At 32.7% G+C, this 13222-nt stretch overlaps 1 protein-coding gene across 1 annotated transcript in view; it reads left to right on the top strand.

Moving 5' to 3' along the window:
• Positions 1 to 6864: 6864 nt before the first annotated feature.
• Positions 6865 to 13222, top strand: part of LOC139526816 (neuroglian-like) — a 124899-nt gene continuing 118541 nt past the window's right edge. Inside the window, exons 1-2 of the mRNA XM_071321970.1 lie at positions 6865 to 7075; positions 10509 to 10923. The gene's annotated coding sequence lies outside the window, so the exon portion shown is untranslated. The remainder of the gene's footprint in view (positions 7076 to 10508; positions 10924 to 13222) is intronic.

Below are 13222 nucleotides of genomic sequence, written 5' to 3'. Positions count from 1 at the left end.
TATAAGCACATTGTTACAGACCTCATTCTAAAGGTAATTATGATTAAATTTTGCTTCTAGGAGTAATGCCCATTTGAACTCAGAATTTTGCCTAAATATACTGCTGCAACAGTTTGCCATCACAACTCCTCTGTAATCACACAACAAAATTTCAATAAGTTTTGTATTTAATGCGGACATAATATGTAGATGTGCATTTGTAAATGCTCTTTTGTTCCGACGTTGGAAAGTTCCAGCAGAAAGAAGTAACTAGCCGAAAAGTTCCGGAGGCACTTATTAACTAGTTACTTTGTTCTTTCTCTGGTTTTAAAGTTCCACTGGAACAAAATGACTAGTTGAAAAGTTCCAACAGAACATATCAACTAGTAATAAAGTTCCTTTTTGCCAAATTAGTCAAAACCAGAACTAACAAACTAGCCCAAAAGTTACATTTAGAGAATTGATGCAAAGTAAAAGCGCAACAAATCATATTTGAACCTTTCAAAGGGAAACCAAGAAACTGATTACAAAAGTCAAAAGGAACTGATCAACTAGCCATAAAGTTCCTCTTTAGCAAATAAGTCAAAACCGGAACTAACAAACTGGCCCAAAAGTTCCAACAGAACTTATCAACCAGTCACAAAGTTCCATTTAGAGAATTGATGCAAAGTAAAAGCGCAACAAATTATATTTGAACCTTTCAAAGGGAAACCAAGAAACTGATTACAAAAGTCAAAAGGAACTGATCAACTAGCCATAAAGTTCCTCTTTAGCAAATAAGTCAAAACCGGAACTAACAAAATAGCCCATTAAAGTTCCAACGGAACTTATCAACCAGTCACAAAGTTCCATTTAGAGAATTGATGCAAAGTAAAAGCGGAACAAATTATATTTGAACCTTTCAAATGGAAACCAAGATACTGATTACAAAAGTCAAAAGGAACTTATCAACTAGCCAAAAGTTCCTCTTTGGCAAATAAGCAATGTTAGAAAGAACAGCATGTATGAATATTTCTGAAAATGATTTGACTTGTTTACTAGTGTTGAATCTGATATTAAATATGATATTTCCATTGCATTTATTCAATATCTTTTATACAATGAGTTCTTAAAGCAAAGTGGGCACACGTTCACTTTTCAGCAACACATTTTAGTTTTCATTTGATATACATAACTATGAAGTACATATTGTCCAACTAATTGTTTGTTACAGTGGAACTTTTCAACTAGTTGGTTTATACAGAGTGTAGTGAAAAGTTATTATGATATGCTGGAATAAATTGACTAGCTGATTTGTTCCGGACTGATGTAACTAGTTGTTCTGTTCGGCCAGAACTATTCAACTAGCTACAGGTACATTGTTCTGGGACTTTTCAACTACATGTGTAGCTACTTTTTTCCGGGAAACTTTTCGACTCCACTCGGAATAAAACAACTAGTTGGAAAGTTCCATTGGAACGAAATAACTAGTTGAAAAGTTGCGCCAGAACAAAGTAATTGAAGGAACATAGTGGCTGTTACACATTACCACTAGACATTTTTATCATTTGACTTTTGTAGGAGCTATGAATCTTTAAACTGGTGAGATTTTGTATGCTTAGTAACAATTTGGGGCATAGGGTTTATTAGATTGTTCACTCATTTTCTTTAATTTTTAGTATTGTTTCAAAAGTTTTGCATAATATCATTGTCAATAAGTAATAAATTCCGTGTGATTTTGACAGATTTTATGTCCCTTTATTGTCTGACAATAATAGTTTTATAGGCTTGGAAAAAAAGCAAATGTGTAACATGGTGAAAATTTTTAGGATATATATATACCTAAGGCAGGATTTTTTTAGGTAGAAAACATTTACAGTGCGAGAGACATATCTCCTTCTATTACTATCTACTCTGAACAAAAGTAATGATTTAACAATCTGGCCATTTTTTTCACCAGGTGAGCTTATACAGACACAGGTATGCCTCTTGTTTTATCCCTTTTATACATTGTGAGCAATATAACTCCCTCAAGGATTTGGAAGATATTATGTCTGAATTTCCTATCCCCAATATTGTGAGCAATACTTTTGCTCCCTCATGGCCTTAAAAGATAGAAGCTCTTACTCACTTTTTTCCCCTTTATTTTTAGCAATACTATAGCTCCCTCATGGCCTTAAAAGATAGAAGCTCTTACTCACTTTTCTCCCCTTTATTGTTAGCAATACTATAGCTCCCTCATGGCCTTAAAAGATAGAAGCTCTTACTCACTTTTCTCCCCTTTATTGTTAGCAATACTATAGCTCCCTCGTGGCCTTAAAAGATAGAAGCTCTTACTCACTTTTCTCCCCTTTATTGTTAGCAATACAATAGCTCCCTCATGGCCTTAAAAGATAGAAGCTCTTACTCACTTTTCTCCCCTTTATTGTTAGCAATACTATAGCTCCCTCGTGGCCTTAAAAGATAGAAGCTCTTACTCACTTTTGTCCCCTTTATTGTTAGCAATACTATAGCTCCCTCGTGGCCTTAAAAGATAGAAGCTCTTACTCACTTTTGTCCCCTTTATTGTTAGCAATACTATAGCTCCCTCGTGGCCTTAAAAGATAGAAGCTCTTACTCACTTTTCTCCCCTTTATTGTTAGCAATACTATAGCTCCCTCGTGGCCTTAAAAGATAGAAGCTCTTACTCACTTTTGTCCCCTTTATTGTTAGCAATACTATAGCTCCCTCATGGTCTTAAAAGATAGAAGCTCTTACTCACTTTTCTCCCCTTTATTGTTAGCAATACTATAGCTCCCTCATGGTCTTAAAAGATAGAAGCTCTTACTCACTTTTCTCCCCTTTATTGTTAGCAATACTATAGCTCCCTCATGACCTTAAAAGATAGAAGCTCTTACTCACTTTTCTCCCCTTTATTGTTAGCAATACTATAGCTCCCTCATGGCCTTAAAAGATAGAAGCTCTTACTCACTTTTCTCCCCTTTATTGTTAGCAATACTATAGCTCCCTCATGGCCGTAAAAGATAGAAGCTCTTACTCACTTTTCTCCCCTTTATTGTTAGCAATACTATAGCTCCCTCATGGCCTTAAAAGATAGAAGCTCTTACTCACTTTTCTCCCCTTTATTGTTAGCAATACTATAGCTCCCTCATGGCCTTAAAAGATAGAAGCTCTTACTCACTTTTCTCCCCTTTATTGTGAGCAATACTTTAGCTCACTCATGGCCTTAAAAGATAGAAGCTCTTACTCACTTTTCTCCCCTTTATTGTGAGCAATACTTTAGCTCACTCATGGCCTTAAAAGATAGAAGCTCTTACTCACTTTTCTCCCCTTTATTGTTAGCAATACTATAGCTCCCTCATAGCCTTAAAAGATAGAAGCTCTTACTCACTTTTTTCCCCTTTATTTTTAGCAATACAATAGCTCCCTCATGGCCTTAAAAGATAGAAGCTCTTACTCACTTTTCTCCCCTTTATTGTTAGCAATACTATAGCTCCCTCATGGCCTTAAAAGATAGAAGCTCTTACTCACTTTTTTCCCCTTTATTGTTAGCAATACAATAGCTCCCTCATGGCCTTAAAAGATAGAAGCTCTTACTCACTTTTCTCCCCTTTATTGTTAGCAATACTATAGCTCCCTCATGGCCTTAAAAGATAGAAGCTCTTACTCACTTTTCTCCCCTTTATTGTTAGCAATACTATAGCTCCCTCATGGCCTTAAAAGATAGAAGCTCTTACTCACTTTTCTCCCCTTTATTGTTAGCAATACTATAGCTCCCTCATGGCCTTAAAAGATAGAAGCTCTTACTCACTTTTCTCCCCTTTATTGTTAGCAATACTATAGCTCCCTCATGGCCTTAAAAGATAGAAGCTCTTACTCACTTTTCTCCCCTTTATTGTTAGCAATACTATAGCTCCCTCATGGCCTTAAAAGATAGAAGCTCTTACTCACTTTTCTCCCCTTTATTGTTAGCAATACTATAGCTCCCTCATGGCCTTAAAAGATAGAAGCTCTTACTCACTTTTCTCCCCTTTATTGTTAGCAATACTATAGCTCCCTCATGGCCGTAAAAGATAGAAGCTCTTACTCACTTTTCTCCCCTTTATTGTTAGCAATACTATAGCTCCCTCATGGCCTTAAAAGATAGAAGCTCTTACTCACTTTTCTCCCCTTTATTGTTAGCAATACTATAGCTCCCTCATGGCCTTAAAAGATAGAAGCTCTTACTCACTTTTCTCCCCTTTATTGTTAGCAATACTATAGCTCCCTCATGGCCTTAAAAGATAGAAGCTCTTACTCACTTTTCTCCCCTTTATTGTTAGCAATACTATAGCTCCCTCATGGCCTTAAAAGATAGAAGCTCTTACTCACTTTTCTCCCCTTTATTGTTAGCAATACTATAGCTCCCTCATGGCCGTAAAAGATAGAAGCTCTTACTCACTTTTCTCCCCTTTATTGTTAGCAATACTATAGCTCCCTCATGGCCTTAAAAGATAGAAGCTCTTACTCACTTTTCTCCCCTTTATTGTTAGCAATACTATAGCTCCCTCATGGCCTTAAAAGATAGAAGCTCTTACTCACTTTTCTCCCCTTTATTGTTAGCAATACTATAGCTCCCTCATGGCCTTAAAAGATAGAAGCTCTTACTCACTTTTCTCCCCTTTATTGTTAGCAATACAATAGCTCCCTCATGGCCTTAATTAACAGGAGGGGACTGGATCAAATCCTTTAGCTAGCAAAGATGCAATAACAGCCTTGGCCTTGTAAGATATTGAGTATGAATTTTACATTCAATAAATTGATAGCAAAAGTATGAAACTGATCGCCTGAACAGATAGAAGCTTACTTCGTTCTCTATCCCCTTTATTGTGTTAAGGTTTTAGGATTGCTGAGCTTGATTTCTCTCTTATAATATGTATATACATATTCAGTCCAATAACCTTTACTGTCAGAATCAGTTAATATATAGCTTAATTTTGTGTTTCCTTCTATAATTTGAAAAATTGAGCAGTATTCATCCAATTTGGTAAATGAGGAAAGAACCTGCTTCTATTACTGGAATCAATCTATATTATAAGCCCAACAAATGTCACTCGTAATTAACACTTAGGATATTATTTGTCAAAAAGTTCACATTTCATCAGGAAAAAGGAAGGTCTAAATTGATTGTGAAATATAACTTTTGGTTTGTTATACTCTGTAATGAGACACTTGTCATTTTATGGTTTTATTAAGCTTAATTTTACCGATATTGAACATTTTCTTGAAAGAATGATTTTAGAGATATAAGTGGGATTTGGAAGATCTTTAGTGAGTATTTGACAGGAAGCAATCCATTGCTACTATTGGGAGTTATAATAAATAACAAATGATTTACAAGATTCCCTCAACGAAAGCCATGTGACTTTTATAGGCTGTAGGGATTTCTAACGAATGGTTCGTAAATGGTTATTTATATTTCATATTTCCTGTTTTCTCTAATCTTTTCACCTTTTACAACTGTAGGTAATAATCCCAGGAAGCAAATGTTATTTAAACCCCATGGAATAAAAGTTGTTCAAGGTTGAATAAAAAATAGGTTAATTTATGCTTTGTTGCATTTAAATAAGGGGATGTACATTTTTATTGTTTTATGCCATACCGTAGTGGAGGGAGCATTGAGTTTTATCCTTGTTTTCGGTTCATATGTACGTACATCACAAAATTGATTTCTGTTCTCTAACTGTAGTTTGCCTTAAACAAGTGTTATGAAACTTAAACACAATGCATAATGCCACAAAACACAGATCAAGTTTGAATTTTGGTGGTGTCACTTTTGCCTTTCTAAAGTTATGTCCCTTTAAAAATGAAAAAGTTGCTGAATTTTTCTATGCGTTTTCTAACTTTAGTTTGTATCAACGATATGTACCGAAACTTAAGGAAGCACAATGCCTATTAAAACATTTTACACAGATCAAGTTTGAAATCTAATGGCATCATTTTTATGGTTCTTGAGTTTTGTCCCTTTACACATTTGATTTTTTTTGGGGGAGGGGGTGGCATGAGGACTTTGATAATGAATAACCTGACTTGGTAAGAACTGAAATAACTTTGCTCAATATAGGATAAAAATCATTATGCTGCAACACTTAATGCAGGAACAAACATTTGCAAAAATAAAAATAAATTGACAGGAAGCAATAAAGTTGTATTCTGATCTAGATGTCTTTTAGACTGAGAAAAACTATCATTGAAATGAAATACAACTGAGGAAAATTCCAAAGATCTGTAAGAGTACTCTTTGCTCTTGGAAAAGTATAAACACATTTCAGTTTTCTACCCTTTACACAAGTATTTCCCATTCAAAACTTTGAAACAGTTGGAAAGAATTGGCCTTACTATGTTTAAAAACTAGAATGGCCAATGTAGATACAAATATCTTTTTTTTAAGGGAGGAAAAAATCATACTTTAGAATGAAAAAATCAATAAAAGGGAGATGACTTCTAAAGGGGATGATGAAATCCTACAAAAGTTGATCTAGTAAAAGTTCATGAAGAGGTCTATCGATGACCTTAATAAAACACAACATATTCTGCAAATGATATTAACAAGATGCTTGATTTCTTGATTGACAACATATGTGTTACATGTTGCATTGGTTTTCAAAAGAATTATCAACATTCTTATGGGAACCAACTGTGCTCCTCTTCTTGGAGACTTATTTCTTTATTCATATAAGGCTGACTTCATTTATGAGTTTCTTATGAAGAATATAAATAAGCTAGCAGCATTATGATTTAACTTCATATTCCACTATATACAAATGTAGATGATGTGCTCTCACTAGATAATTCCAAGTTGGGTGAAGTTGTTGTATCCATCTATCCAATTGATTTTGAAATAAAGGAAACCACTTTTCTTTGTAGAAACATTCCAGCAGGGCTTGCATATGGAGTACATGTACATGTATTTATCCCTTAGTTGATGAAATAGTTCAAAGACTGTTTCTCATCATGATTTCCTATAGAGAGGGTTGCTGCTTGCAAGGAAGCTACTAAACCAAGAGGTAAAGTTGAAGTCATCCCATCTACAATTTTACAGACTGTTATGGAATATCTGTGTAACAGATGAAAACAGGTATGTTCCATTGTCGTAACTGCCATCTTGTTCTCATTTCATTGATTGTGACATTATTGAGTTGGTACTCGTTTAGTATAGGCTATCAGGCTTTCTTAACATTGATATCATAAAATATTAACTGCAAGCCACAATGTGAACCTTTTTGGCGAGAGAGCCCAGCGAACAAGCTTAAAAGCTTCACATTGTGTTGAGCGGCTAATATTGTACGATATCTATACAAAGAAAAACTGATTATCTCATTATTATTCTAATACTAGTCTTTTTTAAAAAGAAAATAACTTACAAAATAAGTATGTGTTTATTATGTTTTTACTGTTTTTGCACCCATCACCTGAAGGTTGCAGTCGGTTGTAATTGACTGCTCCATAGGCTTACATGCAAAGCAGCTGATCTTTGAAAATAAAAAAATAAAAAATGCTACATAGAAAAAAATTTCATGTTCATATCATGTCTGTACTAATGTGAAATTGTGATTTAATCGAAAAAAAAGTGGGTCATGCCACAAAGAATAATAAGTTACGTAAACCTGAAGTCAAATTTTTTTTTTCTACTTTCTGTTTGCTGTTTTTACTAGGCCCCACCACTTCCAGTAAACATGATATCCTTCCACTTTCCTGGATTGATATCCCCCAAAAGATGCAAGATTTTTTTAAAGTCTATATAATATATATGTTTCAATTCAGCATAAACCTATAATCAAACAGAAAAAATTGAGTTCAGAAAAAAAATCAGAAAGAAATGCACTATTTTGTTTCCCTCCATGTTTTGGAGTTGTAATACCAGACTGGTACCTGAAGGTATGGCACCACCTTTTGACCTTTGGGTCTCATCTTTTAGGCATTGTTTTAGCCAATGAATCAATGAAGATCTACCTGCCCTGAAATTTTCAGACAAATCGGACTACCCTTTATTGTGTTACTGCCCCTGAACTGGTAATTTTAAAAGAAAATTTTGCAGTTTTTGGTTATCTTGAATATTATTATAGATAGAGATAAACTGTAAACAACAATTATGTTCAGCAAAGTAACATCTACAAATAAGACACCATGACCAATATGGTCAATTGACCCCTTAAGGAGTTATTGTTCTTTTATAGTAAATTTTGAACACATTATTGTAAATTTTTGTAATCTTACTCAAATCTTCTCCTCTTAAACTACTTAGATAAATTTAACCAAACTTGGTCACAATCATTATTATGGTATCTAATTTTAAATATATGTTTGATGACCCTGCTTTCCAACTAACATGGCTGACATGGCTAAAAATAGAACATACAGGTAAAATGCAGTTTGGGGCTTATATCTCTGAAACTAATGCATTTGACAACAAGTTAAAATTTTCATCAGGTGAAGATCTATCTGTCCTGAAATTTTCAGTAGAAGCAGACAAGCCGTTGTAGAGTTAATGCCTCTGAATGAGTAATTTTAAGGAAATTATGCAGTTTTTGGTTATTATCTTGAATATTATTATAGGTAGAGATAAACTGTACACAGCATTAATGTTCAAAGTAAGATCTACAAATAATTCAACATGACCAAAATGGTCAATTGACCCCATAAGGAGTTATTGCCCTTTAAAGACAAATTTGATAATTTTTCGTAATTTTTTTTAGCCTTTAGTTTTACAATAGCCTTCTGCTGAAACAACTGACAAAAATTCAACCAAATTTGGCCACAATAAGCATTAGGGTATCTAGTTTAAAAATGTGTCTGATGACTCTGCAAGCCAACCAACATGGCAGACATGGCTAAAAATAGAAGATAGGGGGAAAATGCAGTTTTTGACTTATATCTCTGACTTATATCTCTGAAACTTAAGCAAAAGTTTGATTTATAAAGATGTACCCATTGATAATGGTCACATTTGTGGGAAAGTTTTTGTTTTAAACTACATTTTTAGAATCTATGTACTATTTGAGGAATTTATCAATTTTGAAATAGAAAATAAAAAGATCAATTATTTTCTATTAACAAGTCTGTTAGTGACATTCTGTAATTTACATAAGATATATTTTAGAATAACAAAATAGAAGTTCTTTTGTATGGAATTCTGCTCAGGACCTTAAACCCATACCAATTAGATTGAATATCATTACTATTCTTAGGTGTTGTTTTGACAGCGACCATAAAACTGAGGACAGTCTAGCTATTGTCTGAGTTAATACTTTGAAATGTTCTGTATAGATATGATTTGATTGGAGTATTTCAGACAATAACTAACTTTGATTTCTACAAATAAGTATGTTATTATTGCCCAGGAGATATCTTTGTTAACATCAAGAAATGTATATTGAATTAAAGATAAAACCGGTCCTGTCTGACACATACTAACTGATCATTAATTGAATTGTCCAGTCGGCACGAGGCGCAGAAGTATCCTTTCCTTAGACTTATAAAAGGAAATTTGATTTCCTTGTCGTTTTGAGTTCACAATTATGTACGAAGAACATAATTTAGATATAAAAACTAGACTATTATGAATATTATTAATATATAACTACCATGTAAGAATATAAAGCGATATTTATGTCATTATTTTATCGGAGACATAGGACCAAATTGTAGTCTATAATATAGACATATCAGGATTTCCATATCTGTCAACAATTATTCAGTTTAGATAAAACGTTCCTAGTAAATAAATGATGCATATATAAGTAAGTTTATGTATCTTTGCCCTAATAATAGTATAATTTTGTTTTATGTATTGTATCCTTAAAACTTCCTCTGTCTGTAGTTGTAGTCCAAAAACAAAAATACAATTGAGGCAATATACCACTCAAGTTACATATATTTGAATTTGCAAACCTTCTTTTTGATGAATTTACTTCTAGGTTTTTTAGATTAGTTAAAAATAACATACATGCACCTGTAATTTGAAGCTTTGGTTAAATACTTAAGGAATGAAAAATAACATTTCCAACCTACAAAATAAAACTTTTGGTAAATTTGCCAAGATGTGATATTATTGCCAATGAGACAACTATCCAACATAGTCCATATAACTGGATTTAAGCAATTATATGTCACCATACAGCCTTCAATGACGAACAAAACCCATACCACAAAGCAAGTAATATTTTTAAAATGCCCAACAGGACAAAATATAAAGATCATACAGTAATCAATGACAACCCCTGAATTACAGGCTTTTGAATTTGGGCAGGTACATACAGAGTGTGTCAGGAATTAGATATAAATGGGAGCGCTGATCCTAACCTTGAATAACAGTGTTACATTGCAACATAAAAACAAACTAAAACTCAAACCTGAATATCATTGATTTTCATACCTAACAAATGTTGCAAAACCTGCAGGTAAATTAAACACAAATTGAAAGGACTGAGAAGTGAAAAAATCATCAAACATCTGTATAAGTTAAGTTATAAACCTGTACAGTAATTTATATTCTCTTTGTATCTTTGGAGATTTATTATAGAGGAATGGATAAGCCTCCTCTTTATTGGAAAAGAAATATGGTTTGTCCTAGAGGAAGATCTGGAAAAAAGTATCTAGGCCTCCATTTTTTGAGCTCAGCATGGTTCAATTTTGACTTAGCTCATCATGTTTTTTTTTAATAACTGCACAAGAATTCTGTCTCCTCTTTAGGAAATCAGCATGGTTCATGATACATTGTGGCTCATCAAAATGGAATGACTTGACCAAACTTGTACCCCCCTCCTTGGAGTCTCAGCATGGTTCACCAAAGAATGTGGCACATCCTGCAGGGAAAACATCAGCTTTTCCCATGAGAAATCAGAGAAGTTTGCTATGGATTATTAACCATCATGGCTTATCTTCCAGGAATGATGGAAACCCTTCTAGTTGGATCACCAACCTATGGTATTTATAAATTGCATGTATAATGTTTTACATAACAGTTCAATCAGTATTCATATTTGTATGTTGTGTTTTTTTTTCAATTTGCTTTCACAATAGAGTAAACACAATGAAAATATGCATAAGCCAGTAGAAATTGCATTAGTTTTATATTAAAGAAATTGTCATTTTAAGTGAAAATTTGTAAAGAGAATAGAACCAATTATATACTGGTAATGTAAAATAAGACTATCTACAATTTGTCAACATTGAAGGGTAATCCATGTTGATTATGATCCCTACAGAGTAATTAAAACATGATTTATGGTACTGATTATGGACATTTTTTGAAAAATTGATGTTAAAATCATACCAACACAACCTAATGACAAATGAAGTTTGGGATGAGTTAGTAAATTCTTTTCTTATGCCTCAGAGATTTCAACACTCAACAATAAAATAAAAAAGTTTGACTTTTGAATGCCTATATGTCTGTGCTGTTGATAGTTTTATAATGATGTTTTCTGCCATTTGGTTTGTGAGTACATTTGTCTTTGTTGAGGTGTTAGATTAGATACTATCTGTGAATTGAAGCGCTACAGTTTACGGCTTCCGCCAAAAACATACTGATACAGATGTAGAGAAAAAGGTTTGAAATGACATTTACTATTTGTCCCTCAAATTTAAGAAATACATGTAGTAGAATTTTTCAATCCTTTAACTTTAACGTACAGTATTTTTGAAAACTAAATACAATCATAACCCAAAAGATGTTTTACTCTGATCAATGTCTTTGAATAAGACAACATGTGGCAAAAAAATATATTTTTGAGTAGGTTTAAAATCTAAATATTAATGCAAATATCTGTAAATTCTGACAATTTTCCTGAGAAAATTGATGGACTGCAGCAAATATGTTAGAGAAATGCAAAGATATAATCACTCATAACTGACTGAATTCTAAATGGTGAACACCTGAGGGTATTATTTAATAGATTTGTAATATTTGTGATTTTCAAATTAAAGGAGAAAAGAAAATGCCTGATTATTCATTCTTTCTTCTTTTGAAAGATTCACAGAATTATTTTAAAAACTGAAACTGTTTGTTTTTTTGTGCATTGAAACTGTTTACGAAATGGCATAAACACTTGTAATTAAAATTATAATTGTGGAATAAGCATTTTATGAGTTATCTCCCATAGGTAAGAATAATATCATATTTATTTTCATGCATTTACAAAGGTTATCTTACGCTTATTTTTACAACGTACTCAATATTTAAAGTATACATGGCTGATAATAAGAAGTTATATGAAAATATATTAATATTATAAAGAAAAAAAAAGAGGTCAAAATCTTGGCTTAAGAACAGAAGGTCAGAAAAAACATGATGAAGCTGCATCACATATGTTATATTTTGATCAGATCATTTATATAAGAATACAAAACTTACAAAGAATTCCAGATCTATTATAAAGATTCTTCTGGGATTTCAGAAATAATGATTGCCTGGTGTACTGCATCTTGTCATTACAAATATTACTCTTATGTAATAAGTTCTACCTCATTTGCAAGTGAAATTATTCATGTATATATTACTCTTTCTACAATGCTTGTCTAGACAACAAAAAATTAAATGGAATGACCCAACTTATACTGTATGAAGAAACCTATTAATGACATTATTAAAGTCAAAAATGTCGGGAATGATGCTATGGTTTTTGCTATGGTTTTCGTCTAAACAATAGACAACAAAAAATTAATTGGAATGGCCCAACTTATACTGTATGAAGAAACCTATTAATGAGATTATTAAAGTCAAAAATGTCGGGAATGATGCTATGGTTTTTGTCTAAACAATAGCTTCTGTAAACTCAATCAGAATCTGAAGGGAGGAAGTCATAACTTAGAAAATAATGACCACACCAGATAGATGTAGATATATGTCCGAAGTAAAAATAACATATATACCTCACAAGCTGTGCACCACTAGTGCATAAACTGGAACTTTTTCAAAACTTATTTGTTATGTTTATCAAGATTATGTTTGTTTAGTTTCCTCAAGTATGTATAACTTATGTATAAATAAAGTTTGTAGTGCTTAATGAAGATATATTGTGCATTTCGTGGAGGTTAAATTTCAAAATCTTGTTTAGATCTTTGTAGTGCTGTGAAGTTGCCCAAAATTAATTACTGAAAAATATGTGAATACATGTGTTTTCTTTTTTGTTTACAGTAAAAAGGTAGTTGTTGTCAATAATCGTTAGTGCAGAATAAGACATATACAAATTTATATATGCATGTGATAGTGGTGGTTTACAGT

The sequence above is a fragment of the Mytilus edulis genome, chromosome 1 (assembly GCF_963676685.1).
Source record: "Mytilus edulis chromosome 1, xbMytEdul2.2, whole genome shotgun sequence".
Lineage (NCBI taxonomy): Eukaryota > Metazoa > Mollusca > Bivalvia > Mytilida > Mytilidae > Mytilus > Mytilus edulis.
Note: the sequence above shows the minus strand (reverse complement) of the source record. Positions and strands in the feature narration are given on the sequence as shown.